The sequence below is a fragment of the Phaenicophaeus curvirostris genome, chromosome 8 (assembly GCF_032191515.1).
Source record: "Phaenicophaeus curvirostris isolate KB17595 chromosome 8, BPBGC_Pcur_1.0, whole genome shotgun sequence".
NCBI classification, from domain to species: domain Eukaryota; kingdom Metazoa; phylum Chordata; class Aves; order Cuculiformes; family Cuculidae; genus Phaenicophaeus; species Phaenicophaeus curvirostris.
This window is the reverse complement of record NC_091399.1, coordinates 27,706,351-27,722,111: the sequence shown is the minus strand read 5'-3', so window position 1 is coordinate 27,722,111 and position 15,761 is coordinate 27,706,351. Positions and strand designations below refer to the sequence as shown.

The window sequence follows — 15,761 nt, the reverse complement described above, 5'->3', positions numbered from 1 at the left end:
CCACTTTATCCTAGATTTATTCCCTTCCGTTAGGTTTTAAGCCGTAAGCTTATATCATTTTCCCAATAAACTGGTTTTTAATTAAAGTCTCCACCCTGCGAATACAGGAGAACACAAGCCATGAATACTGCTGCCCTGCCTAGAGAGGGGCTTGTGCCTCTCTGCCAGATCATCATACTTATGTGCCATTTCTTCTGCTGGTCCAGATGGTAGCGGGTATAGCATGTACTGCCCTCAAAATAACCAGAGGCTCCTTGTTCATGGGACTGATGGAACAATTACAGTCTAATGTTTACTTCTCTTTGGGTTAAATATTCAGAGCAAGGCACAGGGAGGATGGCAGCAATGTTAATGTGTTAACCAACAGCTTTGGCAGGGAAAACTCATCAAATACTTCCTTACAGCATTGAGCCTTCTTCCCTGTGATCTCTGTGACAAGCAACAAAGGCAGATATTACACTCCATATAAAAAGCACGTGATTTGGAAGCCATTATTTACACCAGTTTGGGTTGTTTGCAGCTTAACAGTGACTCTACAGTTGCTTTCAAGGCACTGCTGAAAATGCTGATGAATCCCTGCAAAATCCTCAGGAGGCTCCCGTGCCTAGTAGTGAGCGATTGCTCCTGTAATTATGGATGGCAATTCTGTCACAATCAATGCTTGCTGCATTTCATGCACTATTTGTAGGGCATGCAGCTCCTGTGAACTCTCACGCCACGTGGTGCTCAACACCTCAGAGAGGCTTCTTCATGGAACAATTCCATTGTTATCTTTAGCTGCTGAACTTCAGATCCCAAAGACTGAAACTTTGGTAGATGGCTCTTGACTTATGAAAGGCATTAATACAGCAAACTTGATGAGGATGCGCAGTTGTCATAACCTGACTACCCTGAGGCATTATGTGTTGGTAAAGGTTCAGGCTGTTGAGTCAGAGTTCCCAGATTCCTCCCCAGCTACCCTAGTTCCATTCAACTGTTTGAACTGTTTGAAGTAGGTTTACGTGCAATACCAGAGCAATGTCCACAGAACAATGGCTGAAAATAAGAAATAGAGGAAGAGTACCCACTGAGCTCCTGTAGGTAAAGAGCTAAATCAAAACACTAGGATTAACTACATATGTGTTCATTAAACATCTGGATATTCACTAAAACTTGCTATATGAGACATCATAGCTCTCACTTTATACAAATATTCGCGGATAAAAGCACATATAAAAAGAACAATGATAAGGCAAATAAACCCTCATGATCACAACTAAGGTGACTGGCAGTTTTGTACAATCAGGTGTCCCTGGCTGGGAGGATGTCACCGTGCTCGTGAGATCCTCGACTGGTTCCGTCCTAAAGTCAGCTTTTATAAGGTTGCTTTACCTACTCACAATTCCTGACAGCTGTGACCTGAAAACAATTCCCTGAAACGAGTACAGGCAAAATAACACCTTGCAGCCTCTCACCGGGCAGAGCTTCGATTCAGACCTTTCCGTGAAATGCCACCGATTTTGTGTCTGAGCCACAGCTACCTTCCTACCTGAGAGAATGATGGGGTGGAAACCAGTCACTACAATGTTATTATCCAAACCAAGAGCCTAAGACAGCCAAACGCCACTGCTATCCGATTTTGATCCCCCACACACCCTCAAAGTTGCCCAAAGACAATACACTTCTGCTAACCAAAGCACGGAGTTTAAGTTCACATTTCATAGAATCATTTGGTTGGAAAAGACCTTTGAGACCATCAAGTCCAAATTTTGACAATGGCAAAGTGCTCTCAGGAACCTAAATGGAAAAAAAAGTCCTAACACTCAAGTTCTTTCATCACAGTTGAATTAGCACAAATGCCTGGTGTCAAAGTGTCAAACACTCTCCATTATCATATGACATTTTCAGCCACTAAGTGATCCCACCGTTTAAAAAAAAAAAAATCAACTTTACAAACGTTACTAAAGCCCAACATCCTTTTGACCAAAGGATTTGAGGGATGTGGTATGTCAGCTGAGTTTTGCCTCCTTGTGAAAATTCATTAAAAATTGGATAAATATTAAACCTTTGGAATTTCCTAAAGGCACACAGAAAGCAGAGGGAAAGGGGGGAAGGGAATTAAATATAAAAGATGTCACAGATTCCACTTCCATTAAGCACGCTCCAGGTCTCACAGAAATGAAGATGATAAACAAAAGTCTTGAACAGCTACTCATTCATCTTATCAGGGGTTTAAGCAGGCACACCCTGGAAAACCGTGTGTGACCCTGAAACTAAAATAAATTTATAAGTTGAATTAAGATTTCACGTGCAACTCTAAATATGGCATTGCCTAAATTCTGCAAACAATTCAAACCAAAGGTCTGCAACCTATTTAAAGTGGCCAAAAGCCACTTTCTGTTTGAACTCACACTCCGTAGGAGATCCTATGTAAGTTCTGGGATTTAAGTAGCTTTTACCTGGCTTTTACATCACACACAAAATATTAAAGAGAAAAAAAACCTGAAAGATTCCAAATACTTGAAGCTTTTATTCTTTGCTGTTCAGAAAGATGATTACACACATCACAGTTGCCCATGTTCTCAGTGCTGTGCAAACTGCTGTGACCGTATCTGGGCTCCTCTCAGTTAGTTCAGTGCTGGTGGACTCCATCCACAGCTGAGAATACAACCTGTCTGCCTTGGTCCCTTCAGTGTGGCTCTTTCTCCTGTCATTCATTCGAATGATTTCTCAGACTGTTTTCCTCACCTATCACATAGCTCTGAAATGGTTCTAGCTTCTCCTTTCTGCCTCATTTCTGTTTCAAAGAATTGCAGAGTCATTAAGCTTGGAAAAGACCTCTAAGAACATCCAGTTCAACCATCAGCTCATCACCACTGTGCTTACAAAACCACGTCCCAAAGTGCCACATCTACACCTTTTTTTTCTCCTCCATGTTCTCCCCTGTAACCTTTCTGTGTGTTTCCCCTGAGATTATTATTCAGGGGAATCTTTCATTTTGCTGTTTTCCCTCTGTAGTTTCTCAAACAACTCTAGGGAGAAATGCAGAGTCTCAGCAGACAGCTCCTACTTCTACCTATAAAGAAAGGAAAGCCCCGTACAGGGCTGAAGAACTAAAAAACATTTTCCTGGCTTATAATTACTGAAATTCTCAGCCTTGTGGTTTGGCTGCACAAAGCCTGTAGTTTTCAGCTAGATCTCAAGCCCCGTGGTTTCGCTGTGCACCTTGTCACTGGCAAGCAACGAAACACAGCATCACCAAAACCCACAAGCCCTGGGAAGCTGCTCCCCTGACACAACCCCCTCAGGAGCCGCGGCGTCGGGGAGCGCAGCCCTTTCCAAGCTCTGCGCTACTGCTGATGCTCGGCCACTGCTGCGCCTGCTGTGGATGTTCGGTCTGATTGGACACAGATGTTCAGCGAGGTTTCCAAAGCGCCTACTTCCCGTTGGGGAACGCTGTCCCGTTTCAGGCTGGGAGGAGACAGACAGGCACCCAAGGAGCAGCAGGCATTTGGACACAAGGCACACTTTTCCTGCTGGATTCGGGAGCTCAGACTCACGGTTTGAGGTTGGAGGCATCCCCCGCTCTCCAGTGCAGTGACTAAGCCAGCAGTGCTTCAGGGTTGGTCTCTGAGGAAACAATATCTCCCTTCCTGATTATCATAATGATGATAAGTCAGAAAAAGTGAGTCTGAAAACTGCCTGGGCAATGTTCCTATCATACTCCATCACTCCTGGCACTGAGGTTGAAACCATAGAGTCCAAGCTGGAAACTGTGTTGCCCTGTGTTAAGTTCCCACCTTTATTATCTTTATTATTATTACTGTGCACCAGTGATACAGTCACAGATGAGCATTCATGGTGCCAAGGGCTGTCAAAAAGATCTCATAGTATAAGCATAAAGAAATAAGCAACACAGAGTGAGAGGCAGACAGGAAAACATGACTGGAGAGCAAGTCTCTGAGGGCCATGACATTTTTAAGCATCTTGGAGTGTTTTCAAAATTGTATAACTGTAAAGGACACCACAAAAGGCTTTCGAAAAGACAGTTTAAAAAAAGTTGAAAGAATTTAGATGGGCCAGGGCTTTCAAGCTAGTCTCTTGTACAGCTCTCATCAAGGGATAGAGGCAGAGATATCTCCTCTAGAGACACCACTCCAGGAGTAAATAGGTATGGACATGACAGATCAGAGACGGCAGGTTATGAGGAAGGGATAAAAAATGGCAGGACTCACCTAACAGCAACAGGGACAAGACAATCCTGCTAGAACTCCTCATTCTGTCCATCTGCAGAATACCGAAGGGTAACAGGGACAGCCGGTTGTAAGCTATTTGTGCCTCCATTCAGTTTTCCACCTCCTGTTCTCAGATTTAGCAAGGCAAATCACAACATACTCTAAAATAAAACGTGGAAACTCGGAGCCTGAGCCAAGCAGCACACCTCAACAGAAGACACGAACAGCTAGAAGCAGGCTGAGTCTCCCAGAATAACATCATTTCTGACATACTAAGCAAAATGAGGGGTAATGCTACTGCATCCTGATGACACGGCTGCTGCCTCTTCTGTACCTCTGTGACAATACTGGACGTAGGAGTCCAAGCAGCATTGCTCTGGGAGACTTCTCAGTCTGGTGGTAAGGAGACAGGATGATTGCAAAGGTCAGCTATGCACAACACAAAGTGGAACAAAGGCTGGGTATGCAACACTAACGCAGAGCAACAAGAGAGATGAAAAGGCTGGAGATCACTGCTCTCTCAAACTCCAGTAACACCAGAAATGGAGAGAAAGAAGGGCACAAGGGAAAGAAAAAGCCAAAGGATGATGTACCAGTCACAAGATCTCACTCTGCTTGGGAGGCTTCTGAAAGGTTTCTGCTCAGGCATAGCTGGATCAGTTGTGGAAGGTGTGTTTCCGCTAGCTAATAACCATCTTATCAGCCAGGGCTGCATTTCTCAGCGGTCAAGTAGACACGGAGGCCTAGAAAATGCTCTTCTACAAGTGGTAATAGAAATGAACTTGCATCATTTGCACTGATTATCAAAGCAACAAGGAATATTTAGCAACAAGAACAGAGGTGCTGAGAGCCTGCAGTCTGGGTTGATGGTCAGCTTCTAGACCCACTAGCCCACACTTCAAATATATTTACCCAACTTTCTCAAAGCGATGGAGAACTTCTCCCCACCCTCTCTACATGGCTCCGATGGCCAGCACTCATTCTGAATGTCCCTCTCTCTAGCTTCTAGAGTCCGTATTTTCTTCCACCCTTATCTGCCCCACTAGAAAGCTCTTACTCTGCCTAAAGCAGGAACACGGCACATTGTACTCAAGCCTATTCCCTATCCTCTCTTTGTCTCATTACCTAAAGAGTTGCAACTTTTGGAGTATCCAACAGCATACTGCTTCAAATCTTTTATAATTTGAGGTTGTTTTGTTTGGCTTCCCCCTTCTTCAAATACCCTTCCAATGACCAAGTCTGAAATCAAATGGTTGTAATTTCCCAGTCATTCCCCTGCCAGCATTCCCCATCTCCCAACAACCTCACAGCACCCAAGAGAACTGACAGGTTGTAAATGTCCCAAATTTAGCTTTTACTAATGTTTCTCAGTGTGAAACCAAAACACATTTTCTTCAGTGCCAGAGAGCAGCAAAGTGTGTTGAAGTTAAAGCACCTCTTAACACATGGTACTATAGAGCTTTTTTTTTTTAAGGCAAAAAAATCTAACGATGCTTCTTCATCGGCAGAGTTGAGCTAATAATTCACTACATTGGCTACAGAGTGATAACCACGAGAGAGATTTAGAGATTAGATCTTAGGAAGAAATGTTTTCCTGTAAGGGTGGTGAGACACTGGCCCAGGTTGCCCAGAGAAGTAATGGATGCCCCATCCCTGGAGGTGTTCAAGGCCAGGTTGGATGGGGCTTTGAGCAACCTGACCCAGTGGGAGGTGTCCCTGCCCATGGCAGGGGGGTTAGAACTAGATATTTTTAAGGTTCCTTCCAACCCAAACCAGTCTATGAGTCTATATTACATTCTGATTGAGCAGAAAAGCACATTCAAATAGACCTACTGTATTTCAAATTTCATTTGACCTATATAAGCAAGTGCTACAGCCAACCTGAATACAGACAGACATCAGCCTCCTGTGATGCTGGTCAGATCCCAGCTGCCATCTCCCCACTCACAGGACTAGGCAGCACGAGGCCAAGACCAGTTCTAAAGAGTCAGCATAAAAATAAACTTGCTCTCCTTCGCTGCAAATGCAAAGGAATTCCATTAAAAAATGTATTTCTACGGTTTTATCTGTGTAATTGAAAGCAAAATATGGTTCACAGTTGTAAGATAACAAAACGCCATTGAAAAAAAAGCTTGTCCTGTGAAGAAAATGGAACTTGGACCACAACATATGAGCTGTAGAAAAAACCTGAAGATTATTCTGATGAATACTGTGTTTCACAAGTCAAAGCACAAATGATAGCTCACATACGGTGTGTCAGAAGACGTGTTTGTACTATGCGCAAACAGGGTGATGAATAACTGTATTACAGGCTCTCTCGTTCAAAATGTAAGCTGGATTCTGAGCCAAAGTTTGAAGAAATATTCCTGTTTTGAAATATCTTAGGAGAGACGGAAGTTTTTAGTAAGAGGAATGGAGTGAGATAATTTACGTTTCTACTGTGGTTTTTTGTCTGTGAATAACAATAATCCTTGAGTGAAAAAATACCTGCAGTAGTACCGTTTCAGAGAAGTCTCAAAGAAGAACAGGCCTTATAATACCATCATTATTTACAGAGTATTTTATTCCCAGAAGGGACCAGCCCTTTTATTTTGCTATTCTTTTTATGAGATAGTTTATGAAATGTCATACTCGCGTAACGTCTATTAAAAGAACATGATGGCTGAAAGGCCAAATCCCTGTGTTCATAAGCGCTGAAGGAGGACAGCCCTGCTACTTCACAGCTTCATGTTCAGAATTTCTGTTGTGAACAGTGACATTCTGGTTTTCCCACAAGATTTTTCTCGTATCGCCATTTATCTAAGTGTTTTACAAACAGCACTTTCATATTTAGAGCACCTCTGCGATATTTGGCATGTATTACACCATTTTACAGGGGAGAACACAGACAGAGATGAATGCCTACAGTTTCCATTGCCCTCTGATGCTCTGCTTCAGACACCTTAAGCTGAATTTCTAGATCATCTGTTAAGCTCCATTGACTTTGCCGCTGCTGAAAAAACAGCTGTCCTGCATATCCACTCAACGAGACTTAAATGTGTCTGGAAAATTCTGATCTTACCCAGCATCATTTCAGTCAGTTAAAGGCTAAACTGCCTCCTCAAGAGGAGTCCTCAGTGTCTGCAATCAGGAGACCTATCTTTCCCTTTCCTCTCTCCTTTCTGCATGTTCCATAACTTATGCAGCAACCCATACCAAGGCTGAATGTCTTGCATTACAGAAATTAGTCTAAATCTCAGCCTTTCCTCTCCACTAAGCAGACAGCTGTGTTCCGAAAGAGCCAGGGCATAATTATCTCGTTAAGGAGAACATCTGCACAGGAGAACTGAATTCATGTTTAAAATGCCATGTTACATTTTTTGCTTTTCCAAACTTCTGGCAGCTCAATTTTTATAACCATAAAGCTCTTTTAAAAGTTTTAAAGGGTAAGTTAATATATTTACAAAAAAGATTAACTCAATGAAAACCCAGAGAACAACCCTCTAAATGGAACTACAAGCTCCAGTAAGCTGTTGTACTCACTACATCAGCTGTTCCAGGACAAAAAAATGCACCCTTTTATAGGACTCTGAAACTATTTACGCTTAACAAACCTGCAAGTGTTTGAGGAGTTCCCTGCTGGTTGTAACCCCTTCTTTTCTCTGCTATCACCAGCACCCATCACCCTTTAGCATCCAATACTCCTGCCATGCACCAGACCAGGCTTCTGCTCCTTGACGTTGCCCAGGTGGCTGTCAGGAGGAGAGGGCTTTTGTGAGTCCAAGAGACATTCCCTACTCCCAGTCCATGCCCCAGTCTCTTTGGGGAGAAGCAATTTAAGGGAAAATCCTGTTTTATTCCTGGATGGATGCTCCATCTTGACTAAACATATGCGCAGGACACCTGATCAGTGTAGGCAAGGCAAGGTAGAACCAACTCTTCTCCCAGGGGACAAGTGATAGGACGAGAGGAAATGGCTTCAGGTTGCACCAGGTGAGGTTTAGATTGGATAGTAGGAACAATTTCTTTACAGAAAGAGTGGTGAAGCATTGGAACAGGCTGCCCAGGGAGCTGGTAGAGTCTCCATCCCTGGAAGTGCTCAAAAAACATGTAGATGTGGCACTTTGGGGACATGGTTTAGTGGTGTTGGGCTCTGAAGAACTGGAGTATTTCAGCAAAACAGGGTGGGAGACTGTGGGTTTTTTTTAAATAGGGATAAAACTGTGTTGTCAGTAGCTTCATCCTGAGAGACAGCTAAGTTATTTTAGCTGAACTTCCAAGCCGTGCCAAACATGTGGCATGGAAAACATCAGCTCAAAGATGACAGTGTAATAAAATGAAAGAACATTTTCCTCATTGCTCATAACAGAAAACATAAGGTGATTCCAACTCCAAGCTAAGCTACCTGCTCTGCTTACAACACCATGTCTGCACAAAAGGGTTAAAAAAACCTAAAGAGAATTAGCAGAGCAGTCTTTGCAGGCTTTGATGACAAAGCATAAGGGCATCCCAGGGCACCCGAGGACATCCATCAGCAAAGTCTTTTTTAAGGAGCTGAACTAGTTCATGAGCTTGAATACAAACAACAACTCATTAAACAACACATATTTAGACTAAACTCCTGGCACGTTATAACAAAAAGAGCTAAAGGATCACTACAGGAAGAATTATGGCCTAGAAACCCTCATCGCTTTCCGAAGTTATCTTTAAGTGAGTCTCAAGGGAATTTTTTACATTGTTTTTGCAGCAAAATTACACAGAAAATCTGTCTTCTCCTATTTTGGCATCTTTGTTGAAACGAGAAGCCAAATAATTTGTATGTTCACTGAGTGTTCGTATAGAATATATACAAATTATTCAGTATCCTTTAGGAGGAGAAAGCAGAAAGGTCAAAATAACAAGATGCTTGGAAGATGCCAGGGAGCTCCTGCTCTACTTTATTTTCTAGCCTTGCATTAATAAAAGGTGGTTAACAAAAGAAGAGCTCTTAGGTAACATTATTTAAAATTCTTAAAATATGAGAACTTAAAAAAAACTGTAATCCAAACAGAATGTTTACATTTAAGAGTTTTTCTTCAAAGAGTCAAATCGCTGCTTGCTTGGGCTACGCTCAGTATTTTCTGTACTTGACAGTTGTGGGCAAAGCTCATGGTGTGGAAAATGGCCAGCGCACAACTGATGGACCAGCTGAGACAAACTTCCAAGCAGACCTACCAAAAGCCTAGTGCACTCAACAGCTTGGCCTTTTCCCTTCAGCTTTACCTCCCTGATTAAAGACATAAATAACTAAGTGCTGAGGAGAGAAGCTGAATCTGGAGGAGGAGGAGGTGGTAAGGGATTTGCACCCCATTGCCCCCAGGAGCATCCTTCTCTCTTGTAGAAAGAAGCTGCCGTTCTTCTCAGGAAGAACCAGAAGCACCACACGCAGCTGGAGCACAGGGGGAGACATCAATTTAGGAAGATAAAAGCACATGGGGAGTTTAGTTACCTCTGCTTATTGTAGCAAACTGGAGATATAGGTCAACCCCCAGTTCTGGAGCCCTCAGTGCTTCGAGGCACAGAAAACGTTAGGAATTGCTCAGACAGCACTAACTATGCAAGTAATCCACAAAGCCTGCCAAGGAACACATGTGTTTCAGGCATAAATTGTCCAATCTATTCCTTTCTGAATTAACATCTGTCATCATGACACCATTCAAAATGACTGAAGGCTGGATCACATTAACAACCACACATCTTAGATAAATATTTACTGTTCAGACTTATTTTTGGGGGGGGGGGGGATGTTAAAGAAAAAAATGCATATAGCAAAATTCCTGGAGCTGTGAAAGGGGAGTCCCTCTTCAGCCACGGATAGAAAGCACGTGATTGTATTTACAAAATCAAATCAGTGTTTTTCCCCTCCTCTGTGAGCCTTCACACTGCACACGGGTGAACTCACAGCATCCTGTGGTGTTGCAAAGCTTTCTGAAGGGCTCTTCTGGGTAATTCTGTTACGCTGGAGGTTGTTCACCTCAAAGCCTCCAGGAAACGTTCTCCCTTGGGATGCAGAAACAGGTAACCAACAGGTGATAGTGCAGACCAGGGTTCCCAGAATCACAGAAAATGACAGTGAGGAGGCAACGCATGAATGCAGCGTTGCATACTCCCAGGCAACAGAATTTTCCCAGATACTAGATTAAGTCTGTATTTCAGAAAAAGGTGTCAGCAGTCACTACTCACCTCTGCAACTTTGTCATTTGAGTAGTATAAGCACAGATTTCTAGGCAATTACATCTGTCTGGGCTGACTTTTTCTAGCTTCAGCTCCCAGCCACCACATTCCACTAGTTATCAGCACTGCTCAAAAGGCCAAGAGAGATCCTGCTGACACTGTCCTGGCTGTCCTGCACAGCAGGGAGCAGCACTCCCTCCATCAGCAACTTCTTCCAGTCCTTTATTCTCATGCTGCTTGAGCGGTACTTTACTAAGATATCCAGTCTTGATTTTAAGACTTCAAGAGTAAATTCATCAAGCCTGTAGGGCAGATGTAGCAAAAATAATTATACTGATATAACCGTGCTGCCTTTTTTGGTTATTTGCCTAGCTGCAGAGATACTTCTTCCTACGAAATTAAAGTCTTCTGAGAAAAAATGTTCCCTCTGGGTAGATAGAGAGAGATTACAAGTAAATCTCCTCAAAATCTCATGCATAAGCTAAATAAATTGAACTCAAATCTCTTAGACTAAGGGAGGCTTTGCAGACTTCAAATGATTCTTGTAGTTCTTCACTGAAGTGTTAACGCAGAACATCTTTATTCCACTAACACTTGCTTGAATAGCTGATACCCTCTGGGCGACGTTTCAGTTTCACTGTTGCCGATGCTCTCTGACTTTTTCCATGTGCTGGATTCACAGAGCACTGCTCCAATACGGAGGAACATCTGCTGCACACACGAGCAGCGCAATATCCTCAGCAGGCACGGGCGGCACTGGTGGTAAAGCCATGTATGTCTGGATGGAAGAGACATCCTCGTGTCAGCGTGTGAGGCCAGGTGGAGATGATGCCGTGCGAGCTCCGCACTTATCTGTTCATTTGGTCTGCCAGGTGCCCGATCACATACGCATGGGCCAGTGAACACGCATGCCTTGGCAAGCATGCAGCCTCCAAGCAATAGTCAGCGATCAAAGTGAGGAGAGAACATATTGGGTATTTACGAGGTGGGGGAAATCCAAGAGTACCTGTGGTGCAAGAGGGAACCACAAGGGAGCAGGACACAAATCTGCAAGTGATCGGGTAATTTCGTTAACTCTGGAATTGTGTATTTCCCTACAATCAGCATCAGATCTGGAATGAACTTCTTTACGTTGCCTCGGATATTCTAAGCCTATCTTTGATCAGTGCAGCACAACCTGAGTTTACAGGCGCTACGACCTTGAAATGCACCTACAAGGATTTGCATAATATTGATGCCTGAATACTGCCAGAGCCTGCCAAAGAAAGCAAGTGCAACATCAGCACCCTCACAATGCTTTTCCAAGACAGCTGCACTAGCTCTTCAGTTGGCCCTCGCTCATGATGGCTTTTCAAAAGAAGAGATGTGGAAAAACTGCAACTCTTTGAATTATCCATCTTTTTGACTTTGGTTAAGTCGTGTATGAAGAAGGAAGGAGCGATCAAATATCTGGGAAAGGACAGCAAGTGTCAGCTGGATGGCAGCAGACATCAGAAGAGATTAGAAGACGAAAATTTTAGGAAGAAACTATCTCAGGATAAAGCAGGACAGTAAAGCAGTCCCAGAAGGATTTCCTATTTGGGCAATGGTTCAGTCTCTTCAGAGCGTGATTTCTGCTTGGGTCTCTTCAGTTAAGAATGGCGTGAACATGAAGAACTAAAGAAGAATAGAAGTCTCGACTAGAGCTCTCCATTTGTTGTGTCACAGCTAGGATTACTAAGCCAGAAATGAAGATGCTGCTGCTGCCTTGGCAGATGTGGGATAAAGGTTCTTTAAGGACTACCGAAGCCTAACGTAAGTAAATGTTTCTGATCTTCTAATAGGAATTATAGTGCAAGGAAGACTGGAAACTGGAACAAGAATAAGAAGGAACAAAACTATGCATGGTGTGGGAATGACTGGAAGGGCATGTGCACCATCTTAATTTTGCTTTGAATTTTAAGTAGAAACTGTCTAAAATCACAGTAATCAATGATGCTATTTCTACAAATATAGATACTTCTCAAAATGTTGATACCTTGAATTTTTTTCCACTCAGAAAGGGATATTTTTTATTTTCTTCATCTGCCCCAGAAGCTGAGGTGAATGTGACTGTCAACTTTTGGATATGATGGCTACGCAATCCAGGTGGATGTGTTTTATCATCCAGCATGGATCTATCTGATACTATTAAAAGTTATGTAGGCACGTGGCAAGGGCATCGAGCAGCTCCTGTCACCAGCGGATGCTTGACAGTGTACTTGCAGACACACTAAATATGCCTGGGTGGGAACAGCTCTCAGCTATGTAGTGACCTGCCTAATCTTATTACGCTGTTGCATGCAGGTATGTATGAAGGGCAAGCTCCAGCCTGCACTTCCCATACCAACAACCTTCTTTTAGGAATCTGGCCAGGAAGACTCCCTCAAGGCCCATGTTGCAAACTGGGTCATTTGTCTACTGAGGTTCCTGTAAGGTCCTCACCACAGTACCATCTGAAAGCTTGTTAAAAGCTGTACAATACGGAAAGAACTAAGGTCTTCTCCCTCTTCTGGTCAGCAGGGGCAAGATTTTAAACAGCATATCTATACATTATCCAGCCTCTCTTCTATCCATGACTGGAAAAAAAATAGTTCACCGTCTCTCAGAGAGCACCAGCGTTCATACTTCTTACATCTTCTGGAAGTGGTTCTGGTCTCCCAGGCCAGTCACAGAAAAGGATTGATATATTCACATCCAAGTCTTCCTTGGTTCCCTTGGGTCATTCCCACCACTGCACTGGAGCAGCAGGTCCTGACCACGGGAGCACAACCCTCCAGGCAGCATGGATTGGCTCTGTACAGCCAGCGAGAGATCAAAACCTAAAAAAACCCCTCAATGTTGTCCAAAGAACCATGCCAGAAAGACAAACTAACTCCCAGCTACTCTCTGTCAAAGGAATACGCAATATTTGCTACAGAACACATCACACCGGCTTTCCCATCACCTCTTCTCAGTCAGAGACTTGCTAGGAACCAGAAAAGTCTGCCTCACTTTATTAGAGGGCATTTTCTCTGCTTCAGCCTTCAGTAACAGTTCAGTTGCCTTGACTGAGGCATTGAACCATGCTGATAATGTGATATGGTATCTTATGCTATCAATTGCCCCTAAAATCTAGGCCCCTCTCTTCGAGTGGGAATAGCCCTTTGCACTGTGTGCCAGGACCACAGGACAACCACCACTAAAAAGGCTTTCTTGCCAGTTTCCCAGTGCAAGCTTTAACATGTCCTTACTGCCTTACTCACCAGCCATGCCTTCCTATAACGTATTTCCAAAAGGATTCGTTAAAAATGGCTATTTAGGTGACAACTCAAATTTGAGAAAGAAATAGGATGAGCCGTAAGCTGATTTCCCAATTTAAAAGCTTCTCATTTATGATGGAGCAGCAAGCCCAGCTTCTGTTCCTTTCCACCTAACTCCAAGGAGAGCAGGACACAAGGCATCACCCAGGAATATCCCTAACTAGGTGGGCTAGAGCTCTGCCTCAGGATCAGGCATCACAAAACTGTAGCCAAGCTTTGCATTCATAACGCATTAAGACAACAAGTGGTGGATTTACTGCTCCACCAAAACCAGACGACGACTCCTTCTCACAGTCCTTTATAAACTGAAAAGATCAACGGTATACAAAATATTTTAAAGCAACAAACTCCTTGGAGGAGGACAGGGAAAGAAAATATTTGCAATCCAGAAGGAGATTCTGGAGTGAAACTGCCAGTGCCAGTGGGCACTCCATTTGTCACCAAAGGCAAGCGATAGCATTGGAAAAAGATTCTGCCTCTGTAGCCCAGACCTAAAGAAACTGCCTGCTCAAGTGCTGGGCTCAAGTTCCAAACAAGCTAGAAAAACACACACGTGGATGAAGCTTTACTTTGGGCTGGACAACAAGAACAGATTCACAGCATCACTATTTTTCTCAAGACAAGAGGAGGAGCACGGTGGCTCCTCAGCGTTTTTTTCAGGGATGCAAACCAACTCACAGACAAGGCTATTTCAGGCTCCGAGGAATTTGCAGTGTACTACAAGGATATGAAGTTCACAATCTGCCCTAGCAAACATGCAGCATGACAAGGCCATTAACTAATGGAAGAAGAGAAGCTCTAAACAAAACCCTTGCAGACAGCGACGGCTCTGGCAGGCAGCGAGGACTCTAGCACAGTAACACAGGCTGATCAGGGAAGGAAGGTAACATAACACACATTTTGGCAGGACTAGATGTAACCTGTTGACTTCAAGCAGAAATGTAGTTCCCAAATAAAAGGTTAAAAAAATCTCCACTGCTGCCACATCCACAGGATCTCCAGGCGCAGTGGTCACGTGCTGTGACAAAGGAGGAGGGGTTGTGCCCACTGCTGGAGTCTCAACCTTTGCTGGAGGGAGGTTGCTTTTCAGATGGCATCACTGCCATGTGCAAGTTGTCAGAGGCATGTCCCTGCACGGGACACGCAGCCAGACCTGGCCTCGCTCGCAGGCAGGTGCTCACTCGCTCCTCTGACTTTCACTATCAAAGACAGCTTCAAGGTGCCTCCGGCGCTTACCGCACAAGTGACTCCTCCTGGCAAAGGCTGCAGATTCCTGCTGGAAGCATTCGCAGGCTCATTACTACATGAGAAGGAAGCTTGTGAGCTGCCAATTTCTAGTGGAACCTTTGCCCTCACTTGGCTGCTTTACCACCATGTGCCAGATGTTCAAGGAAGTGAGCCCCAGCAAGCACCAGAGCTCCCTCTGATTCACTAATGATGGGCCACAAACCACCTTGGAATCAGGCTGCGATGGCTGGTTTGCATTATTTGCGCTTGTTAAGTCCCTCTGTTTCAGGAAGCACCTACCCTCAACGCAACAGAGAAACTTTCAGCTTTTTCATAATTTATTTAATAGACAAGAGCGGTACGTGGCCAAACCTCCGTCCCCTTATAATGCCTCTGGTGCTCAGGGTATTGAGAAAGAGCTTCTGTCACGGAGAGACCTGGGGTGATGCAGGATGTACAGTAGTGGGGAGCAGGCAGGGTGGATGACAATATGTATGGGTAATGTCTCTTGGGAAAAAGAACAGTCCAGGAAAAAAAGTCCAGGAAAAGAACAGTCCAGTTAACTGTTCTGAGTGACCGCCCATGAGCAATGTACCTCTGGGGAGCACTAGCAGCAGCCGTTTCGTCAGAGGAGGGGTGCCTGGAAGTATCAGCAGGCTCTTGCAGCAATGACTGCAAGTCAGCACTGCCAGACCAGTCATCACAGACGCACGAACGACTCAAATCCGTCACCTTCCTGCATGGGTTCCCATGACTGTAGGCTGTGGGACTCCAATCCACTTCCTTTCCACTTGTACACAGACATATC

The 15,761-nt window shown here is 44.1% G+C and overlaps 1 protein-coding gene across 4 annotated transcripts in view; it reads right to left on the bottom strand.

The window, feature by feature from the left end:
- Nucleotides 1–15,761, bottom strand: part of ST3GAL3 (ST3 beta-galactoside alpha-2,3-sialyltransferase 3) — a 198,394-nt gene that overhangs the window by 29,031 nt on the left and 153,602 nt on the right. The gene's annotated exons all lie outside the window — the stretch shown is intronic.